General features: G+C 54.3%; 1 protein-coding gene across 1 annotated transcript in view; it reads right to left on the bottom strand.

Moving 5' to 3' along the window:
• LOC117883489 (glucagon receptor-like) overlaps positions 1 to 14,202 on the bottom strand; it is a 47,634-nt gene extending 33,432 nt beyond the window's left edge. Inside the window, exon 1 of the mRNA XM_034782752.1 lies at positions 13,859 to 14,202. The gene's annotated coding sequence lies outside the window, so the exon portion shown is untranslated. The remainder of the gene's footprint in view (positions 1 to 13,858) is intronic.
• Between the last annotated feature and the right edge of the window lie 352 nt (positions 14,203 to 14,554).

The following is a 14,554-nucleotide window of genomic DNA, read 5'->3' as shown; positions in this document are numbered from 1 at the left end:
CCTGCTAAACCCAGGGTTTTGAGTTTAATCTTTGGGGGGGGGCATTCTGTGTGACAGTTGTTTGTGTTTCTCCCTGATGCACAGCCACCTTTCTTGATTTTAATTCCCTGTACCTGTACACCATGTCGTCACTTGGTCCTCCCTCCCTTCCTCCCTCCTTCCCCTGGTCCGTCAGATACCAGTTTCGCGCCTTTTTTCAGACCAGGTGCCATAGCTAGCACTGTGATCATGGAGCCCGCTCAGATCACCACGGCAATTATGAGCACTATGAACACCACGCGCATTGTCCTGGAGTATATGCAGAGCCAGGACATGCCAAAGCGAAACCCGGACCAGCCGAGGAGGCGATTGCAGCGCGGCAACGAGAGTAATGAGGAAATTGACATGGACATAGACCTCTCACAAGGCACAGGCCCCAGCAATGTGGAAATCATGGTGTTTCTGGGGCAGGTTCATGGAACGCCGATTCTGGGCACGGGAAACAAGCACAGACTGGTGGGACCACATCGTGCTGCAGGTGTGGGACGATTCCCAGTGGCTGCGAAACTTTCGCATGCGTAAGGGCACTTTCATGGAACTTTGTGACTTGCTTTCCCCTGCCCTGAAGCACCAGAATACCAAAATGAGAGCAGCCCTCACAGTTGAGAAGCAAGTGGCGATAGCCCTGTGGAAGCTTGCAACGCCAGACAGCTACTGGTCAGTCGGGAATCAATTTGGAGTGGGCAAATCTACTGTGGGGGCTGCTGTGATCCAAGTTGCCAGGGCAATGAAAGACCTGGTGATATCAAGGGTAGTGACTCTGGGAAACGTGCAGGCCATAGTGGATGGCTTTGCTGCAATGGGATTCCCAAACTGTGGTGGAGCCATAGATGGAACCCATATCCCTATCTTGGCACCGGAGCACCAAGCCACCGAGTACATAAACCGCAAGGGGTACTTTTCAATCCTGCTGCAAGCCCTGGTGGATCACAAGGGACATTTCACCAACATCAACGTGGGATGGCCGGGAAAGGTACATGATGCTCGCGTCTTCAGGCACTCTGCTCTGTTTCGAAAGCTGGAGGAAGGGACTTTCTTCCCAGACCAGAAAGTAACCGTTGGGGATGTTGAAATGCCTATCGTGATCCTTGGGGACCCAGCCTACCCCTTAATGCCATGGCTCATGAAGCCATACACAGGCAGCCTGGACAGGAGTCAGGACCTGTTCAACTACAGGCTGAGCAAGTGCCGAATGGTGGTGGAATGTGCATTTGGACGTTTAAAAGCGCGCTGGCGCAGCTTACTGACTCGCTCAGACCTCAGCGAAAAGAATATCCCCATTGTTATTGCTGCTTGCTGTGCGCTCCACAATATCTGTGAGAGTAAGGGGGAGACATTTATGGCGGGGTGGGAGGTTGAGGCAAATCGCCTGGCTGCTGATTATGCGCAGCCAGACACCAGGGCGGTTAGAGGAGCACAGCAGGGCGCGGTGCGCATCAGAGAAGCTTTGAAAACGAGTTTTGTGACTGGCCAGGCTACGATGTGAAACTTCTGTTTGTTTCTCCTTGATGAACCCTCTGCCCCCCCCACACAGTTCACTCTAGTTCCCTGTAAACCAACCACCCCACCCCACCCTCCCCTCCCCACTTCAAGCACCACTTGCAGAGGCAATAAAGTCATTGTTACTTCACATTCATGCAATCTTTATTAATTCATCACACAACTAGGGGGATAATTGCCAAGGTAGCCCGGGATGGGTGGGGGAGGAGGAAAGGAAAAGGACACACTGCATTTTAAAACTTTAACTCTTATTGAAGGCCAGCCTTCTGATGCTCGGGCAATCATCTGGGGTGGAGTGACTGGGTGGCCGGAGGCCCCCCCCACCGTGTTCTTGGGCGTCTGGGTGAGGAGGCTATGGAACTTGGGGAGGAGGGCTGTTGGTTATACAGGGGCTGTAGCGGCGGTCTCTGCTCCTGCTGCCTTTCCTGCAGATCAACCATACGCTGGAGCATATCAGTTTGACACATTTTAGAGAACAATGGGTACACTCTTTCACGTTAAATTTTGCTGTTCACATTACACAGCACATGTGCTTTCGTTACAAGGTCGCATTTTTCCTCTTATAGTGAGGGCCTGCCGGTTTGGTGTGAGAGATCACTCACGCAGTGCCAGGCAACAGATTTCGGCTTGCAGGCAGCCATGGTAAGCCACAGTCTTTTGGCTTTTTTAACCTTCTTAACATGTGGGAATGGTTTCAAACAGCAGCGCCCTCATTTCCCATATCAAGCATGAATTGGGTTGGCCATTTAAAATGTGTTTGCAATGTAAAAGGAGGGGCTGCGGTTTCCAGGTTAACATGCAGCACAAACCCAACTAACTCCCCTCCCCCCACACACCCAATTCTCTGGGATGATCACTTCACCCCTCCCCCCACCGCATGGCTAACAGCGGGGAACATTTCTGTTCAGCAGAGCTGGAATGGGCACCTCTGAATGTCCCCTTAATAAAATCGCCCCATTTCAACCAGGTGACCGTGAATGATATCACTCTCCTGAGGATAACAAAGAGCGATAAGGAATGGATGTTGTCTGCATGCCAGCAAACACCGGGACCATACGCTGCCATGCTTTGTTATGCAATGATTCCAGACTACGTGCTACTGGCCTGGTGTGGTAAAGTGTCCTACCATGGCGGACGGGATAAGGCAGCCCTCCCCAGAAACCTTTTGCAAAGGCTTTGGGAGTACATGAAGGAGAGCTTTCTGGAGATGTCCCTGGAGGATTTCCGCTCCATCCCCATACACGTTCACAGACTTTTCCAGTAGCTGTACTGGCCACGATTGCCAGGGCAAATTAATCATTAATCATTAAACACGCTTGCTTTTAAACCATGTGTAATATTTACAAAGGTACACTCACCAGAGGTCCCCTGTGTGCCCTCAGGGTCTTGGGTGAGTTCGGGGGTTACTGGTTCCAGGTCCAGGGTGACAAACATATCCTGGCTGTTGGGGAAACCGGTTTCTCCGCTTCCTTGCTGCTGTGAGCTACCTACATTACCTCCATCCTCATCTTCCTCGTACCCCGAACCCTCTTCCCTGTGTGTTTCTCCAGTGAGGGAGTCATAGCACACGGTTGGGGTAGTGGTGGCTGCACCCCCTAGAATGGCATGCAGCTCCGTATAGAAGCAGCAAGTTTGTGGCTCTGCCCCGGACCTTCTGTTTGCTTCTCTGGCTTTGTGGTACGCTTGCCGTAGCTCCTCAATTTTCACGCGGCACTGCTGTTATGGCCTCTGTCCTTCATGGCCTTGGAGACCTTTTCTAATATTTTGCCATTTCTTTTACTGCTACGGAATTCAGCTAGCACTGATTCATCTCCCCATATGGCGAGCAGATCCTGTACCTCCCGTTCGGTCCATGCTGGAGCTCTTTTGCGATCCTGGGACTCCATCACGGTTACCTGTGTTGATGAGCTCTGCGTGGTCACCTGTGCTCTCCACGCTGGGCAAACAGGAAATGAAATTCAAACGTTCGCGGGGCTTTTCCTATCTACCTGGTCAGTGCATCTGAGTTGAGAGTGCTGTCCAGAGCGGTCACAAAGAAGCACTGTGGGATAGCTCCCAGAGGCCAATAACGTCAAATTCCGTCCACACTACCCCAATTCCGACCCGCTAAGGTCGATTTTATCGTTAATCCCCTCGTCGGAGATGGAGTAAAGAAACCGGTTTAAAGGGCCCCTTAAGTCGAAAGAAAGGACTTCGTCGTGTGAACGTGTCCAGGCTTAATTCAATTTAACGCTGCTAAAGTCGACCTAAACTCGTAGTGTAGACCAGGCCAGAGTAGAGTGGAAGAATTACTTCTCATGTCTTGCTTACAACACTGCTGCTAATACATCCCAGAATGATCGTTGTTGTTTTTTGGCAACAGCAGTTGACTCATATTTAGCTTGTGGTCCACTATGATCCCCAGATCCCTTTCCGCAGTACTCCTTCCTAGACAGTCATTTCCCATTGTGTATGTGTGCAACTGATTGTTCCTTCCTAAGTGCAGTACTTTGCATTTGTCCTTATTGAATTTCATCCTATTTACTTCAGACCATTTCTCCAGTTTGTCCAGATCATTTTGAATTTTAATCCTATCCTCAAGAGCACATGCAACCCCTCCCAGCTTGGTATCATCCGCAAACTTTTTAAGTGTGCTCTCTATGCCATTATCTAAATCAGTGGTCACTAACCTGTTGATCCTGGAGCCTCTGCCAGTCGATTGCAATCTCCGGGCCACTTAAAGTCCGGTGGCACAGCGGGTCTCAGGCAGGCTGCCTGCCTGTTATGGCCCCACGCTGCTCCCGGAAGCGGCTGGCTGCTGGCACATCTCTGCAGCCCCTGAGGGGAAGGGGAGGGAGAGTGAGGCGGCTCCGTGTGCTGCCCCTGCCCCCAGCACCATCCCCACAGCTCCTATTGGCCAGGAACCGACCAATGGGAGCTGCGGAGGCGGCGCTTGCAGGTGTGGGCAGCACACAGAGGCCTGCTGCCTCTCTCCCCATAGGGGCCGCAGAGACGTGCCAGCAGCCAGCTGCTTCCGGGAGCAACGTGGGGCCAGGGCAGGCAGGCAGCCTGCCTGAACCCCGCTGCGCCACTGACTGGGAGCCTCCTGTGGTAAGTGCCTCCCAGCTGGAGCCTTCACCTCGCACCCCTTCCTGCACCCCAACACTCTGCCCCAGCCCGGAGCCCCCTCCTGCACTAAACTCCCTCCCAGAGCTTGTACCCCTCACTCCTGCACCCCAACCCCCTGCCCCAGGCTCAGCCAATGCACACCCCACAGTTGAGAATGTTACACTCATTTGTGACAATCCCTGAAGGATTTTGGATCTATAAACCACAAATGACACTAATAAAAAGTAAAACTCATGAAATGTCCAGTGGATTCTATGAGATTAGGTGCAGTGTGACTATATGACCCCTTCTCCGCCCCCCCGCCTCTTCCCACCCCTGCTCTGCCCCAGCCCCGCCCCCACTCCATCCCTTCCCCTGAGGACTGCAACAGGGGTCCAGCCTGCATTCACCGGGTGGCGGTAAGTAGAGTGACCCGGCCCCAGCCCGCTCCGCATCACAGGCTCCCAGCTGCGCCACCAGTGAGTGCTGGGGGGCGGTTCCCCTCTGCCCCCCAAGCCTCAAGGCTGTGACCCAGGGAGCAGAGCCCAAGTGGGCTGGGACCGGGTCACTCCACTTCCCACCGCCCCATGAGTGTGGGGTCGGGCCTGCCCTGCACTCACCGGGCAGCAGTAAGTGAAGCAACCCGGCCCCAACCCGCTCCGCCAGCTCGTGCTGGGGGGCAGTTTCCCCCCTGTCCTCCAAGCCTGCTCCTGCCCCACTGCGGAGGCCTGGGGCCAGCCCTCCACCCCCACAGAGGCCTGGGGCCACACACACCTCCGTGGAGGGACTGCGTAGGGCACCAAAATGGCTAGGGATGGCCCTGTGTGTATTTATACCCGCCTACTGTATTTTCCACTCCATGCATCTGATGAAGTGGGCTGTAGCCCATGAAAGTTTATGCCCAAATAAATTTATTAGTCTCTAAGGTGCCACGAAGACTCCTTGTTTTTTCTCTGGGAATGGTTTTCCAGCCAGTTATGTGCCCATCTTATAGCAGCTCCATCTAGGTTGTTTTTCCCTGGTTTGTTTTTTGAGGTGGTCTTGTGAGACAGTATCAAAAGCCTTTCTAAAGTCAAGATACACCACATTTACCGCTTCCCCTCCCCCATCCACAAAGCTTGCTATCCTGTCAAAGAAAGCTATTAGGTTTGTCAAACACAATTTGTGCTCAACAAATCCATGCTGACTATCCTTATATCCTGCAGCACAGCCTGGGATGCCCCCTCCCCACAGCCCAGCTGGGACTGCTGCTCTCCTCCTGCAGTATTGCATGGACACAGGACTGTTCCCCACCCTTTGGCACAGCCTGGGAGGATTCACTGGGCCCACCCATCCCTTCTGCCTCTGCTCTTGCTCCTGCCAGCCATGGTGCAAAATGGGGCACCCTCTCTCTGATAACTAGAGCGAGCTGAGTCACTGCTACCAGCAGGCTCAAGGAAACATCTGCACCACAGACCAAATTCTCCCCTCCCTTTTGCCAGCCCAGCTGGGGGTCGGGTGGGGGAGGCAGTGTCCCAGAGGCACCAGAGTTCCTTGGGCAGCTCCATCACTCTCCCGGAGCAGGCCTAGGCTCAGCAGTGACATTACAGCAGCTGCAGCGCCTGGGTGTCTGTCTGGTGTCAGACTAGAAGGGGTTAAACGGCTCTCAGGCCATTGTTAAAGCACAAGCAGCCTCCCCACTTTGATCTGAACAACAGCTGCTCTTAACCCTTGCAGTGCTAGCTCCCGCTGCAGCCCCCGAGCCGTTAGGGGCAATGTCCCCTGGGATGCTGGCCCAGTGAAGGGGACATGCGTAGCATAGGGTGCAGCCGTGCAGGTGTTCCAAGAGCGCTGGGCTGCAGCCAAACAGCCAGGGGACTGGTGAGCTAGCCAGTGAGTCTGCACTCAGCCTCCCTGCCGGAGCAAACCCCTTTGCAATCAGCAGGGCACAAAGCTATGTAACGGGGTGTCCTGCTCAGCTCAGGGAAACATAGGGAGGAGCTGGGCAGCCAACCCTTCGTTTCCCTGTCAATCAGTGCTTTCCACCCCCCAGCAGGACCAGTCGGCAAAGAGCCTTTGGCCAAACCTGGCTCCAGAGACCCTGACCATTGGGGTGCTTGGAATCCGGAGCCAAATCTCCCCACCTTGAACCCACCTCTAACAGCCACCATCCTCCTGGGCACTGGGAAAGCAGCAGTGCTTCCAGGGCCCAGCTTTAATTGGAGCCCTCTCGGCCCTTAACGAGCGCAGCTGAGGGGTGAATCAGCCGTGGGTGCAGGACACCCCCCCACCCCACCCCCCGCATTAAGTCCCAGCGAGAAGCATGTCTGCTGCATTCAGCATGTAGGGCCCTCTCTGCTAGTGCATTTCACTGAGGACTGGCTGCGATTAGCAGCCTCTCCAGAGCTAAGGAAGGAAGACTCATCAGCTCACTCCAGGAAGGGCTTCTCCCTCTGTTGTTCCTTAGCTGGACAAGAGCGGATGCTGACTGGAGCCCAGCATGTGTTGGCCCACAGTCAGGGCCGGCTCCAGCATTTCTGCTGCCCTAAGCAAAAAAAAAAAAGCCGCGATCGGCGGCGGCAGTTCAGCGGCAGGTCCTTCACTCCTAGAGGGAGTGAGGGACCTGCCACCCCCGAATTGCCGCAGGTGCTGCCCCTCTCCCTTGGCCACCCCAAGCACCTGCTTGTTAAGCTGGTGCCTGGAGCCGGCCCTGCCCACAGTCAGCAGGCTGAGCCTGTATGGGGGCTTGTATCACCTGTCCTGGGATTCACACAGTCTGCCAGTTGCTATTGGTGCTGTTTGGGGCCCTCAGGCACAGAGGGGGAACTGAGAAACAAAGGGACAGAGGGCAGAGAAATGAAGGGCCCCCTGATATCCAGGAGCCTGCAGGGACCAAAGAAAGAGCCAGCGGGAGAGAGGTGAAGTAGGATGGTCTCAGGACATCAGGGAGCAGGAACCTGGGTGTGGTAACACAGTGAGAGACGGTGACCCCACGACCTCAGAGCAGGAGGCACTGCTAGCTCAGGGCTGGGCCAGCCAGCGGAGCTGGGGCGACTCATGATCTAACCTACACAGGAAGCAACCAGAAGGGAGGAAGTGGCTGGTCTTGATGTGATCTCCGAGTCTGCTCCTGCTGCCGCTGCAGGCCATGGGAGCTGTGCTGTCAGTTCCAGCTCTGTCTGTGCTGGCTGAGAGAGGAAGGTAAAGCTTAGGGGCGGGAGTTTCCGCTATGCTTCATGATGGCCTAATTTGGCTCTCCCTGAAGCCAATAGGAGCAGAGTTGGAGCGATGCTGAGTGCTTGGGGCAATGCAAAGGGCAGCTCCCACAGATGCCACTGGCGCCAAGGTCGCGGCCCAGGCTGAGTGTCCTGGGATGCGCCCAGTTCCAGCGGCACCACCTCACATCCTGCAAGCCAGGCTCACAGGACTTTGGGAGCACTCTGAAATACCCTGGGCCTGTGCAATACCACCAGGAGACCGGACAGGGACTGGTGTGTGAGTGCCCTTCAGCCAGACAACTGGGCCACAGTCCTGCAGGCTGAGGTGTGCCCTGAAGTGTGGCTCTTGCTCCCCAGCTTCTGATTCCTGGGACAGACCACGTGATCCCAGTCTCTAGCATCTTCCCACTCCCGGTGTATCCTAGAGCCCAACTTTCAAGCCTGGGCCCATTGCACAGGAGGGCACAATGTTACTGCTAGAGCAGTAGGTGTGCCATAGCTGCCAGGGTTATTGGCAGTGGTTTATACACCTCCCTATGTCTGATAGGCTGTGATAGGGGTTGCCAATCCAGAGCAGCAGACCAGTGCTCTGCCAATCCAGTATCCTCTCTCTGACAGCTGCCAGCACCAGCTACTGCAGATGAAGCTGCACATATCCCTGCCAGTGTGAGAAGTTTCTTCCTGACCCCACCCATTAGTGATTGGGTTATGCCCTGAAGCATGAGGATTTATATCAATTGTAAATGTTTTATCCCTCCAATGTAACTGTGACATTCAGAGCAGATTATCCCACATCCACAACTGGGGGGGGGGGGAGGGGAGAGGGGTTGCACCTTCATCTGAAGCACTCGAGAGAGGGCGAGGAGCTGTGCCCACCTCCCACACTGCCCTGTGCTTTCTGCACATCCCCTAGATGTCCCATGTCCCAGTCAGCTAGTACATATGTTGGCTGTGATATGCACAGCTGGGTGAGCATGTGACTCCTGAGAGGAGCAACAAGGTGTGCTCCCCACTGTCCCGGTACTGCCTAGCTGGCAGGATCTGAGGGGCAGTGGATACCCCTTCCATTGTCCCTGCTCCCATAAAAGCACTGGCCATGGCAAGATGTGTGTATGTATTTGTAATGGACATCCTGAAATCTTCTCAATATGTCAACATGTCCCTCTACAACACAAAAATTGCCCCGGTGTGTATTCAGTGCAGTCAATGGTGGGCGTTGTCCCCTGCATTGGGAGGGCTGGATGTGGGCCTGGCACCATTTCTCTGTGGGCTACTAAGATGTCACAAATCATTAGCCAGGAACAGCCGCATACTCGCACCCTGAGCACTGGCTGAGTCACAGCTGTTATTGCACTGCCCAGTAGGCAGCCGTCGGGTGGGAGGGCGTATGAGATTGCAGCCAGAGAACAAGAGGGATGCAAACGGCGTTTCCATAACATCGAGGGATAATCCTAGCATAGGGGGTGCTGCTCTCCAGCCACACGTGTTCTGAGGAAGCAACACAAGTGCTGGAGCCACATCACCAAGTGCCTGGGGACATACTCTGTCTAGCAGCAGGTTGGTTGCTGCAGTCCCACTGTGGAAGCCCATACTTCCCATGCACGTGGAGCTGTCTACACACCACAGAGAAGCTAGCAAACTGGAAATCTGATTGGCTGCTGAAGGCTCTTGTGAGCAGAAAGCCATTCCCCACCACCAGGCACAGTGCAGTTAAAGAACTGTGGTCGGCATCAGCCCCAACCTGCAGCATCTGGGGGGCTCGTCAGGCCAGCCGTGGGCCCTGAAAAGGGAGGCACCCAGCCCTGTTGGGCTGGCACTCGAGTAGAGCTGGATTCCCCCCAGGGCACTGGGTTACTGGCTGGAGAACAGCTGTTTTAGCCCCAGGCCTCTGCCTACACACCTCAGCCCTGCACCTGCTGCTACGCTCCGAACCCCTTGGCCCTGTCCATGAGCCCGGAGCCCCCTCCTGTACCCCACCCCAGAGCCCACACCCCCAGCTGGAGCCATCAACCCCCCTGCACCCCAACCCCCTGAGTCAGCCCGATGAAAATGAACGAGTGAGTGAGGGTGGGAAGAGCGAGCAACAGGAGGGCGGGATGGAGTGAGCCGGGGGCGGGACCTCGGAGAAGGGGCGGGGCAAGGGTGTTCGGTTTTGTGCGAGTAGAAAGTTGGCAACCCTAACAACCATGCTGGGGGCCTCCCCAAGCTGTGGGGCGAGCCGAGGGATGCAGCTTGGAGAGATGCAGCTCACTCCCCTGCCATGTGGCCTACCAGCTGTGCCAGCCAGTGTGTAAAGGGGCAGAGGCACGTATCCAGGGGAGCAGGACTAGAGCCACCACTGGGCTCCCCTGAACACAGGTAGGCACTGGAATTCTTCCTGGCCTGGTGCACCAACTCCCTGTGCCCTCCCTGCTCTCTGTGCCCTGCCCCAGGTAAGGGTCAGGCAGAGTACTGCCCATGGGGGGCACTTGTGAGAGAGCCACCTTGCCCTGAGGCCTGGCAGAGGGGACTGCCTTCAGAGTCTCTTCCCTCATGCTCCAGACTAGGCTTGGATCTGAGCAAATCTTGCACGCCCACCTGTAATAGCCAGGATGGGTGGAAAACAGGATCAGTGACTGGAATCATAGCAGTGAGAGACACAAGGTCCTGGTAGGTCCCAGCCACTCCATTGCCTGCTTGCTGACGGCTTTCCCTGGCTATGGCAAGGCTAGCACAGTGAGTGCTGCCAGCCTTCCAGGGCCCAGTCGATTGCATGCCCAGGAGATTTTCTCTGCTACCCAGCCTGTATTCATTGTCACATTTGTAATTCCTGCACCTCCTCCAGATATCGGCAGCCTGTGATCCTGTCCCCCTGCCCCCACAGTCATCACTCAGCCACGCTGCACAGATTCATATTCTGCAGAACACTGTCATTCATTTTGCACCATTTCACGGGTAATTGGGCACTTGTGCTCAGCCCAGCATAGGAAGGGTTAACCCCAGCACAGCCTCAGCATTGGGTCTGGTGCTGGGCCACAATGGGCTGTCAGAACTGAGCAGCACTGGACTGCACAGGCGGGACAAGCCCGGGCCCTGTCGTCCATCACTGACAGGGTCAGAAGGAATCAAAGGCGGCTCTCTTACCAGGAGAGGCGTGGGCTGCTGCTGAGTGCAACCAGCCAATAATCCAGGGCCCACATTCTCCATCAAGCCCCAGTGCCCGTCCAGCTCCTGCAGTCACTGCTCCAAGGGCTGCTGTTTAAAGGGCAAAGATTCGTGAAGCAGGATGGATAGCTGCCTGCAAGGGCTGAGCACTGCTGCCCAGGGGTTCAGCAATCAGCACTGCATCAGCAACCAGATGCAAGGCCCTGGGGCATGTAGGGGGGGACCCAGAACAGGCACCATGCAGCTACTCCCTGTGATGGGGCCTAGATCTGGCCATAGGTGTCATATTGACACTGGGAAACGTCCTGCTGCCCAGCAGTCTAGCTGGGGGTAGAAAGGAAATAGAAGAATTAACCCAGGAGGTCTTTGCTGCCAGGCATCTTTGCTTTTCTCCTAGGTTCCATCCCGCTGTGGAAGGTAGGCACAGCTCTGGGAGTCGCCGCTGGCAGGACTGACACACCACTGAGCTGGAAGAAGACACGGGCTCCAGTCAGATAGGGGCTACTTTACCATACACAGGCTCATGCCCTGCGGCGAGTCGCTTCTTCCTGTTGTGCTCCGCGGTGCGAGTTACATGAGCTCACTTGCTCTGAGACCTGGAGCAAGACTCAGGCGATGTGTAAGGCCCCAGCCATCTGGCAACTTTTTACCAGGCATCCAGCTGGTTAGGGAGATAGCTGGCTAAACACAGCTTGTGTCCACGGACTCAGTGAGTGCCCATAAATGACCAAGGTGTCCTGCCACAACTGGTCTGGCACACGCATCAGTTCCTGTAATTGGGCAGGTACACGCATGTTTGGGATGTGGATAACTGCCAACAGGGCCGGCTCCAGGCACCAGCCGACCAAGCACGTGCTTGGGGCGGCACTTTATAAGGGGTGGCCAATGTTGGGGTGGTGGGGGGCGCTCGCGGTGTTTTTGTTTTTGTTCATGGGGCGGCGCTCGAGGGTTTTGTTTTGTTTTTGTTTCGGTGGCGCGGTGCTGGGGGGGTCAGGGGTGGGGTTTTCTTATAATGCCTATACTACTTCCCAACCCAAAGGATCCCAAAGCACATTGCAAACTCTGCAGCACTAAAATGCAGCCACCTCTGGGCAGCAGCCAACTGGTACTCTGCACAGATATATGCTATAGTTCAACTACAGGAATTAATTCAGGGCCCTCCTATGTTCTGTATTATGAAGGATTTCAAACTAGATGATCACAGTGGTCCTTAAACATCTATGAATCACCCTGCCCAACAGTGGGTGGGAGGGGACGTTTAGGCCAAGGACACTGGGGCAAGCCGCTAGCCTCGCAGCAAGTGGATCTTTGGTGTCTACACAGAACCAACAGGACCCCAGCCCTGAATTGATCCCGTGCGATGCACAGGTGGAGGGGATCAGCTGACAGGGCTAGATTAGCAACAGGGCTTTTCAGTGAGGCTAGACATTCAATCCGGCAAAGCCATCCCCTTCACTTGTCCTGTGCCAAGCCTTCCCTGGACTAGAACCACCCCTGGGGCACTACAACTGGGTCCCTCACCACTGTCATGTTCCTGTACCAGCTATGGACTGGCTACAGAGCTGCCTATATGCTCCAGATGTGTTCACTTTGAGATCCTTTAATGCTCTGCCAGGTCTGGCTGAGGTTAGCTTAAATAAAGTATGTCACACCCAGCGGCACCTCATGGCTGAACAGTACAATACATTTTAGCATGCCATTACGACCACCATCCTGCAGATGCCTGGAGCTCCATTGGAAGTCACAGAACTAGTCAGCCCTTCCCCACGTAGCCCGCCCAGTCAGCGCAAAGTCCTTTTGTTTGCCTTTTCCCCTCACTCCCATTCAGCATGGCCCCTGCACCTCCAGCCGACCTTCCAACCCTGCTAGCCAGCAGCACCAACACAGACTGGCATGTCACTGCTTTCTCCCAGGGCGCTGGTTTCTTTAACATCTTTTTTCTTTCAAATGCTCTGCTCTGACCACTTTGATGGTGTAAATTTGATGGCGTCTTGTTGAGCAGCTGTTAAATCCTGTCTGAGCTCATTTGGAGAACAAGGAATCCAGAACAATTTACGGGTGTCAATAATATCACACAAAGATTTCCCGGAAGGGAGAGAGAACCACACCAAGGTTCCAGGACAGAGCGAGAGAAGAGGTTTTATTTTGCAAGTTAAGAGGTTTAACACTCACATACTTGTTCATTTCATTCCTTTAAATAATTACTTCTTAAGGCTCTGGTTGCACCCATTCCATTGCAATGAAATATGACAGTCTAGTCAATGGGGCGTCCCTTCAGATAAGTCTTTGGCTGTATCCATACATTGCACACACTGCACTTAGAAACAAGAGGATATAAATTTACAGTGTCCTTTGCCCTGGGTTACACAGAGTATCCCAGTCTATGGAAAATACCAATAGGCTAGAATACATTTTCTGGTCATAGTGTCTGTCCCTTTAAACCCTCCTCAAATAAACCTCTCAGCAAGCAGTCAAACTGATTAAAGAGTGAATTTGCAGGCGGTAAATCAAATCCGACTATCAGGACAGAATGCAATTGCAGAGAATGCTTTGTGGGAAACAAGATTATACTTAACACCAGCTTCTGGGCTTAGACTATAACTATGGACTTTAAACACATGCCGTACTTAGTAGCTGAAGCATGAGGGCACTGAAAGATGCATTATACACCAGATGTAGTAGATTGCAGAATGATCTCCCTGCTGTACCTCCAGTTACACAGTGATGCTTAATCCCACTGCAAAATAACTCAGGCTTTCCCAGTTTCCTGACCTTCCACAGAGTTTAACTCACAGTCACACTCTCAAACCTGAATAACCTGTGCACCTCCTCTGATATTTCCAGCTCCCTTCCCCATCCATTATTCTGAAATGATTTTGAATTTCACTTACCTTTCCAAACCCCAGCACTCTCCTGTCTCAGCCCAGGCTGCTGGTGGAAGGCAGTCCTGGGTCTCCACAGACGACTCGGCCGACTGCCCAAGGAGCACTCTGCTTTGGACATAAATCCCCACAGCTAAGGAGAGAACTGCAGCCTGCCCGAGAAAGGGGTAGGAGAGTCCACTTCTCCACTCCTGCTTCCAGCCCGAGAACCTGGCACCTTGGAACCACAGGATGGAGATATTGCTGGGAGGGGAGTGAAGACAAGTTAGCTGTAGCCAGAGTCTAAAGTGTACCTGCCTCCTTGGCAAACCGTGTCTCTAATTCCTAGGGCTATGTGAGCATCTGTGTGTATGAGAGAGCGAGCATGTGTGTGTGTCTGAGAGCTGTTACCACGCCACAGACTCTTACAAGCCTGCCTCCCACTCCCCTCCCAGCCTCTCGCTGCACAGGGAGCTCCCGCTCAGACGTACATTCATTCCCGTCCAGTTCATCCTGTCCCATGGCAATTGTTCCCAACTTGAACTGATGCACTGCAGGGCACAGAGATCTGCCCTCTTTCTTGGGTGCTCGTCCTCCGCACTGCTTCCAGCACTTCCTCGCAGTTTGGTCTCTCCTGAGCGAAAGGCTGCCTGCAAAGGAAAGACACAAACCAGTTTGCACCCATATTTGAGTCTTCACATGGGGTAAAGAGAGCCTGGAATGGGT

This window comes from Trachemys scripta, chromosome 10 (assembly GCF_013100865.1).
Source record: "Trachemys scripta elegans isolate TJP31775 chromosome 10, CAS_Tse_1.0, whole genome shotgun sequence".
Lineage (NCBI taxonomy): Eukaryota > Metazoa > Chordata > Testudines > Emydidae > Trachemys > Trachemys scripta.
This window is presented reverse-complemented; position numbering and strand designations above follow the sequence as displayed.